Source organism: Panthera pardus, unplaced genomic scaffold (assembly GCF_024362965.1).
Source record: "Panthera pardus isolate Hobbes unplaced genomic scaffold, ASM2436296v1 HiC_scaffold_27, whole genome shotgun sequence".
Lineage (NCBI taxonomy): Eukaryota > Metazoa > Chordata > Mammalia > Carnivora > Felidae > Panthera > Panthera pardus.
This window is the reverse complement of record NW_026526843.1, coordinates 17879791-17900196: the sequence shown is the minus strand read 5'-3', so window position 1 is coordinate 17900196 and position 20406 is coordinate 17879791. Positions and strand designations below refer to the sequence as shown.

Genomic DNA, 20406 nt, shown 5'->3' with positions numbered 1-20406 from the left:
CCTCCTCCACCTCCTCCTCCACCTCCTCCACCTCCTCCTTCTTCAACTCCACCTCCTCCACCTCCTCCTCCACCTCCTCCACCTCCTCCTCCACCTCCTCCACCTCCTCCTTCTTCAACTCCACCTCCTTGTCCTCAGGCTCTGGCAGCGGTGCATCCCATGGCAGCGGGACCTCTCTTGGCTCCTCCTTAAGCTTGCAGAGCGCACCCCTCTCACCCAGGGGCATGATGGTCGCGAGACCCTGAAGACAGATGAGGGGTGGCTCCTCAGGGGGAGGCCCAGCCCACAGAGCCCGAGCTCCCAGGCCTGAGAGCGGGGCCGCGTGGGGGTTGGGGGCCGAGGGGTCCCCTCTGGGGTGGGATGGGCGAGCCCCCGGCCCCACGCGCGGAGCACGCACCTCGCCTGGACAACCGACTGGCACGCGGCCGCGCCTCCTCTGCTCTGTGACCTCGGGACTCCTGCCTCAGACCAAGGCCTCAACTCCAGAGCTCTCCGAGCCCCTGGAAGACGGAGGGAGGGAGGGAGAGATGGAGGGAGGGAGGGAGGGAGGGAGGGAGAGACGGAGGGAGGGACGGAGGGGGCGCCTCAGGGTCTCAGGGTGGGTGCAGACCGCGTGCACCGCCCCGGGCCCCCACCCCCCACTGCGGCCAGGAGGTTCTGGCCAGGACTCTGGGCGCCCCCCCCACCCCGGGAGCCCCCACCCCATCCAGCCTGGACCTGCCCCTTCTGGGCCTCCGCTGACAGCCAGAGCGGACCCGAGCGGCAGGGCAGGCCTCCTGGGCCCTACGTAGGTGTCCTGGGCTGGGAGGCAGCGCCTCCTCTCTCCCCTGCACCCCGGCCAGGGCCCCGGGATCCTGCCTCGGCTGACCGGGGTCCAGCCCCGCACACCAAGGCCCTCCCCTCGCCCAGACCCACCGCGGGGGCGGCTTTCCGACGGCGGCCCCGGGGCTGGGGTCCAAGGGGCCTCCGGCCGTCCTCCCGCACGGCTCTCCCGGGGAGCCCCGGGCCCGCTGCCTCCCACCAGAGCCCTCCCGGCCCGGCGAGGTCCGGGCCAAGGCGGCTGGCGTCGCACGAGGCGACCAAGTCCGGGGAGGCCCGGGGCCGATGGCAGGGGCTCACATGGGTTCCTTGGGGTCCCTCAGCCCTGTCCTCTCGTCCCCATCCGGACTCCCTGGGCGGCCTGGGCCTCGGGCTCTGCCGCCTGACGCCGGCTCCTCGCGCGCAACCAGCTCTCGGTCGGGCTGGGACCCAGAGCCCGAGGCCGCCCACGCCTCACGCCCTGGTCACAGTCGTCGTGGCCCGCGCCACCCTGCGGCCTCCACCGCCGCCCCCACCGCCGGACTCATTCCCCTCTGGGTCCCGGCTCCCTCGCTCCTCCCTCTGGGCCTCACCTCGAAGCCCACGAGGCTCGGCGCCCTTCCCGCGCCCGACGGGCTTCGAGGCGCAGGCCGGAAGACGCCGACGACGCCGAGGCCCCCTCGCCCCGCCCCGCCCCGCCCCGCACCGCCCCGCCAGTCTCTTGAGACCCGGATGCGGAAGTCCAGACACCCCGCGGGGCCTCATTCCCACTAGGGGCTTCCCTAGGCTGCCGCTAGGGGTCGCCTTCCGGGCCGGGGCCTCCGTTCTGGGGGCCGGAGTCCCTCCCTCGGTGCTCCCTCCGTGGCCTCCTGCACCCCGGGGATGGCCTGGGCGCGTGGCCGCTGACGAAGGGAACTCGTGCCCCTCAGACCAGGGTCCGAAGGTCTCTGGGACGCACCGCCCAGGCTCAGTGACGGGGCGCCCGCCACCTCTGGCCACCCGATGCAGGGGCTCCCCGGGCCTGCGGCACGGACTGACTTCGTAGCTCTGGGCTGGGGTGGACCTGGTCTCCTGACAGCACCTGGGCCCTCCTCCCCTCTGCCCGCCGGAGCGGCTGCTCCCGACCGACAGCGGGTCCTCGGTTCTCCCCAGCTCACCCATCCGACCCCCACTCCCCGGTCCGGGTGATCCGAGACCCGGATGCCCAAGTCCAGCCTCGCCCAGTGTCCCCATCCCTCCCGGGGGCCTGCGCGGACTGACTCTGTTGTGGGGTCCTGGCTCCTTTGCCTGCAGATCCCTCTGCTCCTCATTAGGAATCGCCCCAGGCAGGACACGGGCCCTGCCCTCTTCAGAACTGAGGTGTCCCTGTGCTCCCCCCGCCCCCTGCGCCTCCTCCGGTGTCTCTGAGACCCGGCTGCGGAAGTCTGGCCCGACTCTCCTCCGCGAGTCCCCATGCCTCCCAAGGGCCCTTCTCAGAAGGCGTGAGGTCTTGAACTTTGGGACGTCCCCTCTGTCCTGGGGACCTGAGTCCCTCAGTCCTCCCTCTGACCCCCACCTGGACACCGTGGCCCCCGTCCTGTGTCCCTGCCCTTTCCTGACCTAGGATCCTGTCCCTCACCCCAAGGTCCTCAGCTTCCTCAGATCCCCGAGGCACAGTTGAGTGGACGGGGCCTGCGGCCACCCTCTACAGGTAGCCCGGCACCGCGGCCCAGGCTGATCTCCTCTCCCCGGGGCGGGATGGGCCCTGCGGATCTCCATGAAGTCCCGACACCTGCTGCAGAAGAGCCTGGGCCCGTCCCCGCTATTATTCCTGCCCACCCCGCCACACACACTTCCGACTTTTCTCTCTTCCAACCGTTCCTGCCGGTTACTTGGTCCTGCTCAGATAGGCCTGAACAAAGCCTCCTGTTTTCTTGCTCCTAGGACAAGTTGTCCTCAGAGGAGTGTCTCAGTTGGTAGCCCCCCTTCTATTCCTCCCCCCTCTCTTCTTGCTTTGGTCTCTTCTAGCTGTTCTTGCTGGTTGGTTGATTCTGCTCTGACAGGGCCCCAACAAAGTGTTCTATTTTCTTGACCCCATGTCAAGTTGTCCTCAGAGTATTGTTGCAGTTGGTAGCCCCCACCCCCCCGTTTATTCCTGCTGCACCGCCCCCCCCCCCCCCCCACACACACAGTTCTTGCTTTGGTCTCTTCCAACTGTAATCACTGGTTTGTTGGTCATGCTCAGATATGTCCCAACAAAGAGTTCTGTTGGCTTGTCCCCAACACAAGTTGTCCTCAGAGTAGGGACTCAGTTGGCAGCCCCCCTTTTACTCCTGCTCCCTCCCACTTACCGGTTTGGTCTCTTCCAACGATTCCTGATGTGTAGTTGGTCCTGCTCAACAGGCCCCTATAAAGAGTCCTGTTTTCTTGCCCCCTGGGTCAAGTAGTGTTCCGAGTAGGGTCTCAGTTACTAGGCCCCTTTCATTCCTACTCACCACACTTCCTGCTTTGGTCTCTTCCAACTCTTCCTGCTGGTTAGATGGTCCTACTCATACTGGCTCCAAAAGAGTCTTAATTTACTTGCCCGCTTTGTCAAGTTGTTCTCAGAGTATGGTCTCAGCTGGTAGCCCCCCTTTTATTCCTGCCCCCCAGTTCCTGCTTTGGCCTCTTCCAGCTGTTCCCACTGGTTAGTTGGTCCTACTCAGATTGGCCCCCAAAGAGTCCTATTATCTTGCCACCAGGTTAAGTTGTCCTCAGAATTGGGTCCCATTTGGCAGCCCCCCTCTTATCCCCCCCCCCCATTCCCGCTTGGTTCTCTTCCAAAGGCTCCTGCTGGTTATTTGCTCCTGCTCAGATAGGACCGAACAGTCTTGTTTTCTTACCATCTAGATCAAGTTGTCCCCAGAGTAGGGTCTTACTTGGTAGCCCCCCCTTTATTTTCCTGCCCTCCCACACTGTCTACTTTGGTCTCTTCCAACGGTTCCTGCTTGTTACTTGGTCCTGCTCAGATAGGGCCCAACAAAGAGTCCTATTTTCTTTCGCCCAGGTCAAGTGGTCATCAGAGTAGGGAGTCAGTTGGTGCCCCCCTCTTTTATTCCTATTGCCCACCCCACACTTCCTGCTTCGGTCTTTTCAACCTGTTCCTGCTGGTTAATTGGTCCTGCTCAGATAGGCCCCAACTACGAGTCCTATTTTTGTTCCACTAGGTCAAGTTGACCTCAGAGTAGGATTTCAGGTGGTAGCCTAACCCCTTTTATTCCTGCCTCCCCCTTCCTGCTTTGGTCTCTTCCAACTGTTCCTATAGGTTAGTTTGTCCTGCTTGTATATGTCTCAACAAAGAATCCTATTTTCCTGCCCCTAGGACAAGTTGTCCTCATAGTTGTGTTTAATTTGGCACCCCCCTTTTGTACCTGCTGACCACCCCCCCCCCCACACACACACACTTCCTGGTTTGGTCTCTTTCAACCACTCCTGCTGGTTAGTTGGTCCTGTTCAGATAAGGCCCAACAAATATTCCTGTTTCCTTGGCCCAGGTCAAGTTGTCCTCAGAGTTGGGTTTAAGTTTTTAGCCCCCCTTTTATTGTCCCCCCCCCCCACACTTCTCACTTTGGTCTCTTTCATCTCTTCCTGCTGGTTAGTTGGCCCTGCTCAGATAGGCTGCACCATGATTCCTGTTTTCTTTCCCCCTAGGTCAAGTTGTCTCCAGAGTGGGGTCTTAGTTGGTAGCCCCCTTTTATTCCTGATCCACCCAGTTCCTGCTTTGGTATCTTCCAAGTGTTCCTGCTGGTTAATTGTTCCTTCTCAAGTAGGCTGCAAGAAAGAGTCCTAGTTTCATGCCCCTAGGTCACGTTGTTCTCAGCGTCTGGTTTAATTTGGTAGTCCCCTTTATATTCCTGCCACTCCTCCAAACACACTTCCTGATTTGGTCTCTTCCAACTGTTCCTGCTGGTTAGTTGGTCCAGCTCACATGGGCACGAACCAAGAGTCCTGTTTTCTTGCCCCCGAGGTCACGTTGTCCTCAGAGTAGGGTGTGTGTTGGTTGCCTCCCTTTTTTCCTGCCCCCCCCCACTTCCTGCTTTGGTCCATTCCAACTGCTCTATTGGTTACTTGGTCCTGCTCACATGGGCCACAAAAGGGAGTCCTGTTTTCTTGCCCCCAGGTCAAGTCATCCTCAGATTAGGGTCTCAGTTGGTAGCCCCCGTTTATACCTGCCCTGGCAAACTTCTTGCTTTGGTCTCTTCAACCACTCCTGGTGGCTAGTTGGTCCTGGTCAGATAGGCCCCAACTAAGAGCCCTGTTTACTTGCCCCAGTTCAAGTTGTCCTCAGAGTAGGGTCTTAGTTGGTAGCCCCCCTTTTACTCATGCCTCCCACACTTCCTGCTTTGGTGTCTTCCAGCTCTTCCTGCTGATTAGGTAGTACCGCTCAGATAGGCCAGAAGGAAGAGCCCTGGTTTCTTGCCCCCCAGGTCACGTTGTCCATAGAGTAGGATCTCAGTTGGTGTCCGCTTTTATTCCTGCCTCCCCAATTCCTGCTTTGATCTCGTCCAACTGTTCCTGCTCGTCAGTTGGTCCGACTCAGATAGGCCCCAATAAGAGTCATGTTTTCTTGCCTCGTCTGTCAAGTTGTCCACAGGGTAGCATCTCAATTTGTAGCCCCCCATTTGTTCCTGCCCCCCCACCTTCCTGGTTTGGACCTTCCAAATTTTCCTGCTGGTTGGGTGGTCCTGCTCAGATAGGCCACAACAAAAAGTCTTATTTTCTTGCCACCAAGTCAACTTGTCCTCAGAGTAGGATTTCAGTTTGTAGTCCCCCTTTTATTCCCCCCCCACCCCACTTCCTGCTTTGCTCTCTTCCAACTGTTCCTGCTGGTTAGTTCGTCCTTATCAGATAGGTCCCAACAAAGAGCCCTGTTTTCTTGCCCCCTAGATCAAGTTGTCCTCAGAGTACGGTCTCAGTTACTAGCCCCCCCTTTTATTCCTGCCCCCCACACTTCCTGCATTAGTCTCTTCCAAATGTTCCTGCTGGTTAGACATCAATCTCAGATAGGCCCCCCAAAAAATGTCCTGTTTTCTGGCCCCCAGAGTCAAGCTGTCCTCAGAGTATGGTCTCAGTTGGGAGCACCATTTTTATTGCTGCCCCCCCGACACTTCCCGCCTTGCACTGTTCCAACCCTTCCTGCTGGTTTAGTTGGTACTGCTCAGATAGGCCCCATCAAAGAAACCTATTTTCTGCCTCCTAGGTAAAGTTGTTTCCAGAATAGGGTCTTAGTTGGTAGCACCCCTTTTATAGCCCCCCACCACCACTTCTCAATTTAGTCTCTTGCAACTGTTCCTTTATCCTGCTCAGATAGGCCCCAACAAAGAGTCCTATTTTCATGCCCCTAGGTCAAGCTGTCCTCAAAGTAGGGTTTAATTGGTAGCCCCCTTTTTATTCCTGCCACTGCCCCCCCACACACACACACAGTTCCTGCTTTGTTCTCTTCCAACTCTTACTACTGGTTAGTCGGTACTGCTCAGATAGGCCCCAAAATAATCGTGTCTCCTTGCCCCCAGGTCAAGTTGTTCTCAGAGTTGGGTATAAGGTGGTAGCCCCCGCTTTTATTCCTGTACCTCATACACTTCCCTTCGTGGCCTCTTCCACCTTCTCCTGTTAGTTAGTTGCTCCTGCTCAGATAGGCCCCAAGAAAAAGTCCTGTTTTCTTACCCCCAGATTAACTTGCCGTCAGAGTACTGTCTCCGTTGGTAGCCCCCTTTTTATTCCTGTCCCACAACGCTTCTTGCTCTGGTCTCTTCCAACTGTTCCTGCTGGTGAGTGCGTCTTCTCAGATAGCCCCGAAGAAAGAGTCCCGTTTCTTGCCCCCAAGGTCAAGTTGTCCTCAGAGTAGGGTCTGACTTGGTTGCCCTGTTTTATGTCTGAACCCCCACACTTCTCGCTTTGGTCTCTTCCAACTCTTCCTGCTGATTAGTTGATCCTGCTCAGAGAGGCCCAGACCAAGTTTCCTGTTTGGTTGCCCCCCAGGTCCAGTTGTCCTCAGAGTAGGGTCTCAGTTGGTTGCCACCATTTTATTTCTTCCCCCCCAATTCCCACTTTGGCCTCTTCCAACTGTTCTTGTGAGTTAGTCGGTCCTGCTCAGATAGGCCCCCCAAAAGAGTCCTGATTTATTGCCCCCTAGGTCAAGTTGTCCTCAGAGTAGGATCTGAGTTGGTAGACCCCCTTTTATTCCTGCCCCCCCCACACACACTTCCCACATCGGTGTGCTCCAACTGTACCCGCTGGTTGGTTGGTCCTGCTCAGATAGGCCCCACCAAGAGTCCTGTTTTCTTGATCCCTAATTCAAATTGTCCCCAGGGTAGTGTCTCAGTTTGAAGCCCCCCTTTTATTCCCTCCCCCACCACTTCCCGCTTTGATCCCTACCAACTACTCCTGCTGCTTAGTTGGTACTTCTCAGATAGGCCCCAGTAAAGAGTCCTATTTTCCTGCTCCAGGTCACATTGTCCTCAGAGTAGGGTCTCAGTCCGTAGGCCCCTTTTAAGCCAACACCCCTCTTTGGTCTCTTCCAAATTCTCCTGCTGGTTAGTTGGTCCTGGTCAGATAGGCCCTAACAAAGAGTCCTGTTCTCTTGTTCCGGGTTGTCCTCAGAGGAGGGTGTAAATTGGTAGCCCCACTTTTATTGCTGTCCCCCCATTTCCCACTGTGGTCTGCTCCAACTGTTCCTGCTGGTTTGTCGGTCCTGCTTGGTCCTCAACAAAGAGTCCTGTTCTTGCCCTCGAGGTCAAGTTTTCCCCAGAGTATGGTCTCAGTTGGTAGCCTCCCGTTTTATTCCTTCCTCCCCACACTTTCTGCTTGGGTCTCTAACAACTGTTCCTGCTGGTTAGCTGGTCCTGCTTAGATAGGCCCCGCAAAAGACTCCTGTTTACTTGCCCCCAAGGTCATGTTGTCCTCAGAGTAGTGTGTCAGTTGGGAGCCCTCCTTTTATTAATGCCCCTCCCAACTGACACTTCCCACTTTGGTCTGTTCCAAGTGTTCCTGGCGGTGAGTTGTTCCCTTTCAGATAGGTCCCAACAAAGAGTCCTATTTTCTTGTCCCCAGGTCAAGGTGTCCTTAGAGTTGGATTTCAGTTGGTAGCCCCCCTTTTATTCCTGCACCCCACACACTTCCCTCCTTGGTCTCTTCCAACCTCTTCTGTTGGTTAGTTTGTCCTACTCATATAGGGCCCAACAAAGTGTCCTATTTTCTTGTCCCCTGGGTCAAGTTGTCCCCAGAGTAGGGTCTCATTTGTAGCGTCCTTTTCATTCCTGCCCCCCTCCAATTCCTGCTTTGATCTCTTCCAACTGTTCCTGCTGGTTAGTTGGTCCTGCTCAGATAGGCCCAAAGAATAAGTCATGTTTTCTTGCCCCCAGGTAAATTGTCCTCAGAGTTGGGTTTAAGTTCGTAGCCCACCTTGTTTCCTGCACCCCACACGCTTCCCTCCTTGGTCTCGTCCAACCACTCCTGTTGGTAAGTTTGTCCTGCTCATGTAGGGCCCAACAAAGAGTCCTATTTTCTCTCCCCTAGGTCATGTTGTCCCCAGAGTAGGTTCTCATTTGTAGCCTCCCTTTGTATTCCTGCTGCCCCCCATTCCTGCTTTGTTCTCTCCCAACACTTCCTGCTGTTTAGTTGGTCCTGCTCAGATAGGCCCCAAGAATAAGTCATGTTTTCTTGCCCCAAAGTAAGTTGTCCTCAGAGTTGGGTTTAAGGTGGTAGCACCCCTTTTATTCATGCACCACACACAATTCCCTCCTTGGTTTCTTCCAAAATTCTCCTTGTGGTTACTTGGTCCTGCTCAGATACGCCCAAAGAAAGAGTCTTGTTTTCTTGCCCCCTAGGTCAGGTATTCCCCAGAGTAGGGTCTTACTTTGGTGCCCCCCCCCCCCCGCTTTACTCCTGCCCACCCCCCCACTTCCTGCTTTGGTCTCTTCCAACTGTTCCAGGTGGATAGTTTGTCCTGCTTAGATAGGCCCCAACAAAAAGTGCTGTTTTCCTGCCCTCAAATCGAGTTGTCCTCAGAGTATGATTTCAGTTGGGAAGTCCCCCTTTTACTACTGCCACCCCCCGACACACACGTCCTGATTTGGTGTCTTTCAACTGTTCCTACTCGTTAGATGTTCCTTCTCAGGCCCCAACAATACTCCTGTTTTCTTGCCCCGAGTTCAAGTTGTCCTCAGAGTTGAGTTTCAGTTTGTATCCCCCCTCCCATTATTCCTGTTCCCCACATACTTCCCTCTTTGATCTGTTTCAACTGTTCCTGCTGGTTAGTTGGTCTTGCTCAGAGAGGCCCCACCAAGATTCCTGTTTTGTTTTGTTTTGTTTTGCTCCCTAGGTCAAGTTGTCCCCAGGGTAGGGTCTCAGATGGTAGCCTCCCCTTTTATTCCTGCCCGCCCACACTTTCTGGTTTGGTCTCTTCCAACTGTTCCTGCTGGTTACTTGTTCTACCTAGATAGGCCTCAACAAAAAGTCCTATTTTCCTGCGGCCTAGATCAAGTTGTCACCAGAGGAGGGTCCTAGTTGGTAGCCTCCTCTTTGATTTCTGCCCCCCACCCACACACACACTTTCTGCTTGGGTCTCTTCCAAATGTTCCTGCTTGTTAGTTGGTCTTGCTCAGATAGGCCCCAACAAAAACTCCTGTTTTTTTTTGCGCCCAGGACAAGTTGTCCTCTGAGTTGGGGCTCAGTTGGTAGTACCCCTTTTCTTCCAGCCCCCCACATACTTTCCGCTTTGGTCTCTTCCATCTGTTCCTGCTGGTTACTTGGTCCTGCTTATATGGCCCTCAACAAAGAGTCCTGTTTTCTTGCCTCCAGGTCAAGTTGTCCTCAGACTAGGGTTTCAGTTGGTACCCCCCTTTTATTCCTGCTTTCCCCCCCCCCACACACACACTTCCTGCTTTCGACTCTTCCTACTGTTCCTCCTGGTTAGTTGGTCCTGCTCAGATAGGCCCCAACAAAGAGTCATTTTCTTGCCACCAGCTCAGATTGTCCAGAGTTGGGTTTCAACTGTTAGCCCCACTTTTTTTCCTGACCCCAACACTCTTCCAGGTTTGGTCTCTTCCAACTGTTACTGCGTGTTAGTTGGTCCTGCTCACATAGGTCCCACCAAGAGTATTGTTTGTTTTAATGCTCCCTATGTCAAGTTGTCTCCAGAGTAGGGTCTCAGTTGTTAGCCCCCCTTTATTCCTGTCCCCACCCAATTCCAGCTTTGGTCTCTTCCAACAGTTCCTGCTGCTTAGTTGGTCCTGCTCAGATAGGCCCCATCAAAGAGTCCTATTTTCTTGTCCCCTAAGTCAAGTTGTCCTCAGAGTCGGGTCTCAGTCATAGCTCCCATCTTATTCCCCCTTCCCCCAACACACACTTCCCACTTTGGTCTCTTCTAACTGTTCCTCCTAGTTAGATGTCCTGCTCAGATAGACCCCGACAAAGAGACCTGTTTTCTTGCCCTAGGTTTTCTTGCGTGCCCCACACTTCTGTCTTTGGTCTCTTCCCACTCTTCTTCCTGGTTAGTTAGTCCTGCTCAGATTGTGTGCAACCAAGACTCCTGTTTTCTTGCCCCCTACATCAAGTTGTCCTCAGAGTGGTGTCTCACTTGGTAGCCCATCATTACTGCCCCCACCTTCACTTCCCTTTTGGGTCTTCCAATTACTCTTGCTGGTTAGTTGGTCGTGCTGTGAGAGACCCCAACAAAATGTCCTGTTATCTTGCCCCACGGTCAAGTTCTCCTCAGCGCAGTGTTCCAGTTGGTAGCCCCCTTTTATTCCTGCCCCCCTCACTTCCCACTTTGTTTTCTTCCAACTGTTCCTGATGGTTAGTTGGTCCTGCTCAGATAGGCTCAAAGAATCTTGTCTTCTTGCCCCCAGGTCAAGTTTCCTCAGAGTAGGGTTTGGTTGGTAACCCCCCCGTTTCTTCCTGCCGCCTACCCCCCCCCCCGTTTCTTTCTTTGGTCTCTTCCAACTCCTCCTGCTGGTTAGTTGGGCCTGTTTTCAACAAAAAGTCCTGGTTTCCTTCCCCCGGGTCATGTTGTCCCCAGAGTAGGGCTGTGATGGAGCACGGTGTGAGCATTCGTCTTGTTCCTCAACCTCAGTTTTACCCACAACACCTCAGACACAGCGTTACCCAACGCGCCGGTGTTAGGCGTGAACAGCCGCTTCCTCCGCTGTGCTTGAGAGTCTCTTGTTGTGCTTCTCCATGTTCCTCAGCTCATCCCTCTCCAGATCACAAGGGGATTGTCTTTAGTTTCCGTTTGTTCCCTATAGAAAACCTTCTCATTGCCCAAGACCTGCTCACTTTGGGAGCACTTGAGTATGCCCTTTGCAGATCACCTCCTGCAGACACTTGGATTCAGGGTCCCTCAAGCCTACCTCTGAAGCCCTATTTCCTTTCTTCCATATGGTGGTTTTGCTTCCGCTCTCCCAGATTTCTGGCCTCCTGCTTGCAAATTGGATCTCCTTCGGTATTTCCCCCTTTAATTACTTGATTTGCAAGTTCAGAATATACTCCGTTCTGTTGACACAAAGCACTTCACAGGTCCACTGCCATGCCTGCCCTGCTTCTCTTGTCCCGAGCCCACTCCCACCCCACCCCGTGTGTCCTCTCCTGCCATTACCTTGATAGGAGAGACACTGAATAACGTTCTTTACTGTGGGGCTACTTTTCATAGGGCCTGCTTTACACAGACTCACTCCCAGGGACCATTCCTACTTGTTTAGCTAGACGTGACTAGACGGAACCAATATGAAGTATCTGAAAATAGAGGAGAGTCTGGGTATGGGGTGGCACAAAACCCAAATGAAAGTCATCTTCGCCATAGGTGAGAGGATGGGACAGGGGATTTGGGGATACGTGTTCTCTAGGCGTCTGGACAACTTTGTTCTTAATCTTCACTCTGGATAGGAGGAAAGGGCCCTGCCTGCGAGGATCTTAGCTCCTTGTGCCAGCTCCACCACTGAGGAGCGTCACTGGCCCTCTCTGAGAGTCCATACTTTGTGTCTAAAAGGGGAACACCAAGAGGGTCTGAGAGAGGGTCTCCCAAGGTGCCTTTCAGTCCAATGGCTGGAACCCTCGATGGAGCCCCAGGTCTAGAGTCAGGCTTGCTCCGTGGGCTGTGTGCTTCTAGACAGGTTTACCAAGCGTTCATTCCAGACGTCAGCGTGTCTTGTATGGCCGTGCCCTGAGAGGATAAGGATTTAAATGGGAGGCAAAAGTAAAACAAAGCCACCATTTCAAAATCATTGGTGGTTTCTCAGGAGGGGGCTCCTAGCATCTCTTCTTCCACAGCATCTCGGCTTCCTTTAGTTGCACACATAAGGATTTTCCCTTCAGTGAGCTCTTTAAGGAGTGGAAGCGGTATTTCACTGTGGCCCTTGAGAGCCCCTGAGCTCTGTTGGTTACTGACAGGGACAGGACCTATTGGTGGGAGGGATGTGGGAGAGAAGAAGATTCATGAAGACACAGTGTGGCGCTCTACAGAGAGCAGGCAGAGATTTGATTGGATTTAGGCACTGTTAGGTCCGAAGTCTTCTGTAGGACTGTTGCCTTATGTTCTTTGTTTCAAGAGTCCCCGAATCTCTACTGGGGTTAACAGTCTAGGGCAGGAGGCTCAGCTCGTCCCCTGAAGAAGAAATAGCCACTGTGCCATCTTCAGTCTACATGAAGAAGGGCATGATGGAAATCCCAGTCTCTCTTTGCTAAACCTTCTCAGTCCCAGCATTACAACCCTGGGACCCATGACCACCGCTCAGACGAGTCTGTCTCAGGTAGCTTCCGTGCTCGGGACCCTCTGGGAGAAATGACTGGCCCTCAGGGCTTCAACGGCCCCGGAGACGACCCAGACGTGTCGCCGCCTTACAGGGACCAAACCCCAGGCCGGGCGACTCCAGCAGAGCACAGTTGACCAGGCCAGGAGGACAGCCACGCTGAAGGGAAAGCAATTTCAATCTTGACTCTCCGCGGCTCCCACACAGCCTGGTGCCCACTGGGAGGGCGCCGAGCTCCAGGTTACAGGGCCCGAGGCCCGGCATCTCCACCGGGCAAGCCTGGCTCTGTGGCCTTGCCCTCGGCCGCCCCCACCCCCACCCCCTGGACTCCATCCTTTAACATCCCCCTGTCCCCCCCCCCCACCGTTGCTCCCAGTGTCCCGGGAGCCACCCCCTTCCTGGTCCCCATCCCCCGAAGGCACCACCCTTCCCCTGCTGTTGGGTCACCTCACACCCCGAGGGTCTATCTCAGCCACGGCCCAGAAGGAGCGCATCCGTTGTGGACACAAATCCTCGCCACATCCCAGGCCTGCCTTCTCCAGCCCTGCTGGCCACTGCATTCACCTCACCCTCGCCTGCAACCACCAGCCCTCCAGCCCTCCAGCCCTCCAGCCGCTTTTTCTCACCCCCTGCCGGGCACCGGCCCCTGGCCCGGCCCGCCGCTCGTCTGGCCAGCACTGATGTCTGACACACCTGGAGCCCGTGTCAGGGTCAGACCCCGTGCTACCCTCTCCTGTGGTCTGGCTTCGAGGTCGCTGTCTCCGGGAGTCCTAACTCCTGGCCCGGTCCCCCTCACGATTCCCTTCCCGGGGCTCCTGCATCCGGCCCAGCTCCCACGTGGAGTCCCAGTTGGGTGCTCCGTCTCCCCTTCCAGACTAAGGAAGTCCTTGGGGACAGTGGAGACCACGATGTGAACCCGGTCCCAGGGTGTACATTTTGGAAGGAAGAAAGTTGTGTGTGACCCACCAGGAGCTGGGCGGGGTTTAGCATCTTTGACGTTACCGCTCTGCAAGGTAACAGGACAGCAGGAGCAGGCACGGAGGGCCCCGCATCACAGCGGCTGTGCTGAGTGCTCCACGGGGTCTGGGCCATTTCCTCTGGGCCCCGGTCCCCTGGGAAGGTGTCAGAAAAGGCCCAACCTAGGCCGTGGAAGGTGGAGTCAGGGGCCCAGGTTCCACCTGACCAAGTAGAGCCCTGAAGCCACGAAGCCTCCCGTGTACTGCAGAGACCAGCAGCAAAGGAGCCTTTCCTATCTGGTGGCGTTACATTCTGTAGTCGCCCAAGGCTCGGGGACACTGGGAAGGTTGCAAATGGCACGGGGCCATTGGGTGCTTTCTCGAGGAACCATGTGCAAGTGTTGTTAATAGCCGGTTTCCCTCCCATGCTGTAGACAGGGAGACCCGGGTCCTCGGGGTTTCCATCGGCGTTTCTTTTCTGCAGTATCGGACGTGTCTCCTTCGGAGATGTTCTCCCATCGGGAACTGTGCCATTAGAGTCACTCTCCATCAGTGTCTCTCTCTGTTGTGAACTCTGAATCTTGGTAGCAGAAGGCGTCTCCTGGTGCTTTTTGCCTACTGGAGGCCCTGGGGAAAGGAGGACCACGTGGGAGAGAGAGGCAGCCCGCAGAGCCTTTTAGAGACTGGAAAAGCAGGGTTCAGGTCGTGTTCTACAAATGGGCCAAACGGGTCCTGCGCACAGGGGCCCCCGAGGCGGTGGACTTCTTCACGGCAGGCTGCTGCACCCTGTTGGCTCAAACACCCGCCAGCACCCGACTCACATTTTCCCTCACGTTTGTGATTGTTTCCAACGTAGCCCCAAGCAGCCGAGTTTGGGCCGTTTGGAGCCTGCGTGCTTGGCGTGCCTCGCCAAACCTCACCCTGCATCTGCGGAGAATACACAAGATAGAGCCTTATGCTTCTAAGACCCCGGGCCAGGGCCCTGAGCTGCTGAGTTGAGCCCCCTCCCTGAGGGAGGCCTCCCCCAGGGGCCCCTTCCCTTGCCTTCATCCCTTAGCCCATGGGGCTGCGGTAACACAACGCCGCACACCGAGCGGCTTATGAAGAAGGGACATTTATTCCTCATGGCGCTGAAGGCTGCAAGTGCAAGGTGCCGGCAAGGTGCCCGCGCACGGTGCAGCGAGGGCCTTCCTCCTGGGTCACAGCCGCCATCTTCTCGCCGTGTCCTTTCATGGTGGCAGGGGCTGGGGAACTCCCTGCAGCCTCTTTCCCAAGGTGCTCCTCCCACCCATGAGGGTTCCACCTTCATGACTGAAGCACCTCCCAAAGGCTCCACCTCCAAATGCCATCATTCTTTGGCACTTAGGATTTCAACAGATGTATTGGGGGGGTGGGAGGGGGGGAGGACACAAACATTCAGACCATAGCACTCCCGTTCTGCATAGGCTCCCTGCCCATAAGCCCCTGGATGGTCTCATGCTGTGAGGGACTCCTGGGTAATGGGGCTGTTCAGGCGCCACCCAGGAGAGCTTGTGTGCTGCTGTGTCTCCTGGTCACGTCTTCTTCCCGGAGGAGCCCCTGATCCCCGGAACCCCCTACAGTTTGCTAAGGAGCCCTGGGGAAATCACAGGTCTGACCCTTAGAGGATGACGATTATCTGGCCCAAGGTGCAGGTTTTGCAGCGGTCATGTGGCGAGACTCTAAGGACGGCGAGGCCGGAAAGGCTTAGGAAAGCATCTGCTTGCCATGGGGACTTGGGCAGCTGCTGTCTGGCCTGGCCGGGTCTTGGCTTTCCTGCGGGAAGCTGCTGCGGAAGCGCCACCGACTTTGTTAGACCCGAACCACAAAGCCTAACTGCCTGGCTTTAATGCCGAGCCAAACCTGAACATGGCCCCCGTGGGCGGGCCTTTTCAGCCTCAGCAGGTGCTGTGCTGGACCGAGAGCAGGCAAAGCCCGACCGCCAGGTCTTGGGCTCCGGGCGTGTTGTAGATTTGGGACACCCCTCCGTGGGGTCCAAATCTGTCAAAATATCCTGGGTGCCGCCCCGCACCATCTGGGTCCCTTCCAGATGTGCGCAAGGAAGCACTCGCTCTCCCAGGAGACCAAGAGAAACGGAGCCGCCCAGGGGCATTTCTGACACAGACGAGGGAGCGTGTTCCGAGCTTGGGATGCCCGCTGAAGCTGCAGGTCCCGGGAAGGCCAACCGCAGGGACCCTGAGGCCTCCGTGCACTCAGGGCAGATCCGACTCGGAACCCCTCGAGGGGGCGGCCCTCTGCTCTCGGCTCGCTGTGCGGGCCCGGCCTGGTTACCTGCGGTCCGCAACAAGCACTGGCCGCCTGTTCCCTCGCCTTCCTCCTGCCGCACCCACCAGGCCGTGTGCGTGTTCCCTCAGCTTTCCCAGGAAGGCAAGGCTCTTTTGTCCACCCCTCACCGGGTAAGCCATCAGGATGAAAAGGGTCACGTGCCCCCATTTCAAACACTGCTGAAAATTCAGGCTGTCACCCTGACTAGCCCCTGACCGTGACGAGTCTTCCTGGTTCACTTGTACGACAACGTTGCTCTGCCAAGATGCTTCAGTCCCTCTTGGGTAGGACCCCTCCAGACAAAAGGGTCTGGGGGAGAAGAGGGGCCGATGGAAACGACGTAGTCTGATTACTGAAAGGACACAGTGATTCTGCGACCGTGGAGCAAAAGCCAGCCCTAGGCTTGGGGACCTGCCGGGCACGGACAGGGCTTTGTGATCTTGGTGTTCCAGAACTGCTCCTGGAAGCTTAGCCCTCCTCCTGAGGGAAGCCGGAGGCGCTGCCCTCCTAAGCTGCCACGACGCTGGTGATGTAAACTGACTGCCGGGCCTGGAGGCAGCCTGACAGCACTCTCACACAGCCAGGGGCGGGCCCGGCGGGGTGGCCCAGAGTTCATCCTGCTTCTGCCACTCTCCACCCAGAGACAGCACCGCAGTCCACAGGGCCGGCGCTCGGGCCTACAAGGTTGCCCACCCCTACTCCCGCCAGTCCCAAACCCCGGGGCCGTCACCCCTGCTTGCGACCGAGAGGCTCTAAATCAGAGGTTCCCACCACCCCGTCCTCAGGTTCCGTGAATTGGCTAGACTGGCTCACGGAACTCAGGCAAACAAGCTACCCGGTAGCTCACCTCTCGATTGTGAAAGGATGGAGCTCAGGAAGAGCCAGACACAAGAGCTGCCTGCGTATGTGGGCAGAGGGGCGAGGCTGCCGTACCATCAGAGTGCGGCCCTCCCCCACACACCTGCAAGTTCAAACACCTGAAACCTCCCTCAACGCCTCCCTTCGGGGTTTTCTGGAGGCTTCCTCACTCACTCTGCAGCCCCTCGGCCCTCCCTGGCAGCGGAGGGAGGAGGAATGAAAGCGCCCATCCTCTAAGCACATGGTCCACTCACCTGGCAATCAGGCCCCGTGCTTGGGAGATGCCCAGACTCACCTCACTGACATAACAAGACACCTTCATCTTTTGGGGATTCCTTCCTCAAGCTTTGGGATTAGAAGCATTCGGGGAGGTCTGAGACAGACCCTGGAACAAGACCAGCTATGCATTTTGGTTTACTTTTTTATTATGTTTTTAATGTTTATTTATTCATTTCTGAGAGACAAAAAGAGAACATTCACTCCCCCACAAAGGAGGAGGGGCAGAGAGAGAGACAGGGAGACACAGAATCCAAAGCGGCCTCCAGGATCTGAGCTGTCAGCACAGACCCTACGACGCAGGGCTCCAACAGACAAACCGTGAGATCACGACCTGAGCCAAAGTCGCACACTTAACCGAATGAGACGCCCAGATGCTCCACGTAGATATTTGAAAGAAATGTATTTTAGTCATCTCAGTGACCACAAATATATTTTCTGCATATGCCATAATATCACACCAGCACTTCAACTATCGTGAATACTGCATCTGTGAGCAAGGGAGCGAAAGAAGCTTGGAACCCAACTTTCCACTCTTTGCGAAGACACCCAGAATTAATTAGGATTGTTGGACCACGCAGGGATTCCATTCTGAATCTTTCGATGGCACACCAAACCGTTTTCCACCACAACTGTATCCTGTCACGGTCCCGCCAAAAGTGTACAAGAATTCACATCCGACACAGGGACTGGGCCACTTCCAAGTGCCCCCAGGTACTCCACCCCATCTCCTCCGGGCTGCTGGGGCCAAGGTCCCACTGGCTCAACGGAGCACCTGCCATGGCATTTGGGGAAGGGCAGGGGCTGTGAGGGCTCTGGGGCTCTGGAAGCCAGCAGCAGATCCCTCCTCCAGGGGACCAGAACCTGGGCAGAGCAGGAGGAGGACAGGGAGGAAGAGGAGGATGGAGAGGGAGATGGTGCCTCCTCCTCCTCCACATCCCCCTCCTCCTCTTCGTCCTCCCCTCCCACAGCAGTGCATCCAACCGGAGCAGGATGCGCCGCTCTTCCTCAGGCTTCCAGAGCTCACTCCTCTGACTCTCGGGCAGACAGTGCCTCGCCATCCTCCTCCACCTCCTCCACCTCCTCCACCTCCTCCACCTCTACGTGCTCCACGTCCCCCTCCACATCCACCTCCTCTTCCGCATGCACCTGCTCCGCTTCCACAATATCCACCTCCTCCACCTCCACCACCTCCACCTCCACCTCCACCACCTCCACCTCCTCGTCCTCCGCCTCCCACAGCGGTACATCCCATGGCAGCGGGGCCTGCCTGGGCTCCTCCTCGGCCTTGCAGAGCTCACTCGTCTGACGCAGGGGCATGATGGTCGCCAGACCCTGAAGACAGAAGAGGGGTGGCTCCTCAGGGGGAGGCCCAGCCCACAGAGCCCGAGCTCCCAGGCCTGAGAGCGGGGCCGCGTGGGGGTTGGGGGCCGAGGGGTCCCCTCTGGGGTGGGATGGGCGAGCCCCCGGCCCCACGCGCGGAGCACGCACCTCGCCTGGACAACCGACTGGCACGCGGCCGCGCCTCCTCTGCTCTGTGACCTCGGGACTCCTGCCTCAGACCAAGGCCTCAACTCCAGAGCTCTCCGAGCCCCTGGAAGACGGAGGGAGGGAGGGAGAGACGGAGGGAGGGAGGGAGGGAGGGAGGGAGAGACGGAGGGAGGGACGGAGGGGGCGCCTCAGGGTCTCAGGGTGGGTGCAGACCGCGTGCACCGCCCCGGGCCCCCACCCCCCACTGCGGCCAGGAGGTTCTGGCCAGGACTCTGGGCGCCCCCCCACCCCGGGAGCCCCCACCCCATCCAGCCTGGACCTGCCCCTTCTGGGCCTCCGCTGACAGCCAGAGCGGACCCGAGCGGCAGGGCAGGCCTCCTGGGCCCTACGTAGGTGTCCTGGGCTGGGAGGCAGCGCCTCCTCTCTCCCCTGCACCCCGGCCAGGGCCCGGGATCCTGCCTCGGCTGACCGGGGTCCAGCCCCGCACACCAAGGCCCTCCCCTCGCCCAGACCCACCGCGGGGGCGGCTTTCCGACGGCGGCCCCGGGGCTGGGGTCCAAGGGGCCTCCGGCCGTCCTCCCGCACGGCTCTCCCGGGGAGCCCCGGGCCCGCTGCCTCCCACCAGAGCCCTCCCGGCCCGGCGAGGTCCGGGCCAAGGCGGCTGGCGTCGCACGAGGCGACCAAGTCCGGGGAGGCCCGGGGCCGATGGCAGGGGCTCACATGGGTTCCTTGGGGTCCCTCAGCCCTGTCCTCTCGTCCCCATCCGGACTCCCTGGGCGGCCTGGGCCTCGGGCTCTGCCGCCTGACGCCGGCTCCTCGCGCGCAACCAGCTCTCGGTCGGGCTGGGACCCAGAGCCCGAGGCCGCCCACGCCTCACGCCCTGGTCACAGTCGTCGTGGCCGCGCCACCCTGCGGCCTCCACCGCCGCCCCCACCGCCGGACTCATTCCCCTCTGGGTCCCGGCTCCCTCGCTCCTCCCTCTGGGCCTCACCTCGAAGCCCACGAGGCTCGGCGCCCTTCCCGCGCCCGACGGGCTTCGAGGCGCAGGCCGGAAGACGCCGACGACGCCGAGGCCCCCTCGCCTTGCCTCGCCTCGCCCCGCCCCGCCCCGCCTCGCCCCGCCCCGCCTCGCCTCGCCCCGCCCCGCCCCGCCTCGCCCCGCCCCGCCCCGCCTCGCCCCGCCCCGCCCCGCCCCGCCCGTCTCTTGAGACCCGGATGGGGAAGTCCAGACACCCCGCGGGGCCTCATTCCCACTAGGGGCTTCCCTAGGCTGCCGCTAGGGGTCGCCTTCCGGGCCGGGGCCTCCGTTCTGGGGGCCAGAGTCCCTCCCTTCGTGTTCCCTAGGTGGCCTCCTGTGCACTTGGTGGGTCCCCCGTCCTCCCCAGCTCACCCGTCCGACCCCCGAACCGCCCCCCACTCCCCGGTCCCCGCCCTCTGAGACCCAGATGCCGAAGCCCAGGCTCTAACAGTGTCCCCATCCCGTCTGGGGGCCTACTCGGACTGATTCTGTTGAGGGGTCCAGGCTCTTCCGTCCTCCCTCTGCGTCCTCACCAGGAATAGCCCCAAGATCCAGGCCCTGCTCTCTGGTGACCTGAGGTGTCCCAAACCCCTCCCCCCCCCCCCCCCCCGTGTCTCTGAGACCCGGCTGTGGAAATCCGGACAGACTTGCTGCCGCAAGTCCGTACAGGCCCAGGGCCCTTCCATGAAGGACGCAAGGTCGCGAACTCTGGGAGGTCCCCTCTGTGTTTTCTGGGGTCCTGGGTCCCTTGATCCTCCCTCAGGGTCTTTATTTACCTTCACATCTCAGGGTCTGGGAGTCCTCTCTGTGCTGACTTGAGGATTCACACCTCAGAGGAAGCCAAACTGCCTTCCCAGTCCCCAGGTGGAAGTGACAAATACTACATTTGCCCAGACTGTCATGGGGCTTCCCACAGCTGACAGCTAGGTTGGGTTTTTGTTGC

At 58.1% G+C, this 20406-nt stretch overlaps 2 long non-coding RNA genes across 3 annotated transcripts; both read right to left on the bottom strand.

Moving 5' to 3' along the window:
* Positions 1-35: 35 nt before the first annotated feature.
* On the bottom strand, positions 36-3403 carry LOC128773822 (uncharacterized). Of its 2 annotated transcripts, none has more exons than XR_008418254.1 (4): positions 3129-3403; positions 398-500; positions 125-241; positions 36-61 (listed from the first exon to the last, which is right to left on the bottom strand). It is a non-coding gene; the product is annotated as an uncharacterized LOC128773822 (long non-coding RNA). The 2 variants fall into 2 exon arrangements; XR_008418255.1 differs by lacking the exon at positions 3129-3403 and adding an exon at positions 1392-1464.
* A 14778-nt stretch (positions 3404-18181) lies between these two features.
* LOC128773825 (uncharacterized) lies at positions 18182-19509 on the bottom strand. The gene is made up of 3 exons (XR_008418261.1): positions 19437-19509; positions 18446-18548; positions 18182-18289 (listed from the first exon to the last, which is right to left on the bottom strand). It is a non-coding gene; the product is annotated as an uncharacterized LOC128773825 (long non-coding RNA).
* Between the last annotated feature and the right edge of the window lie 897 nt (positions 19510-20406).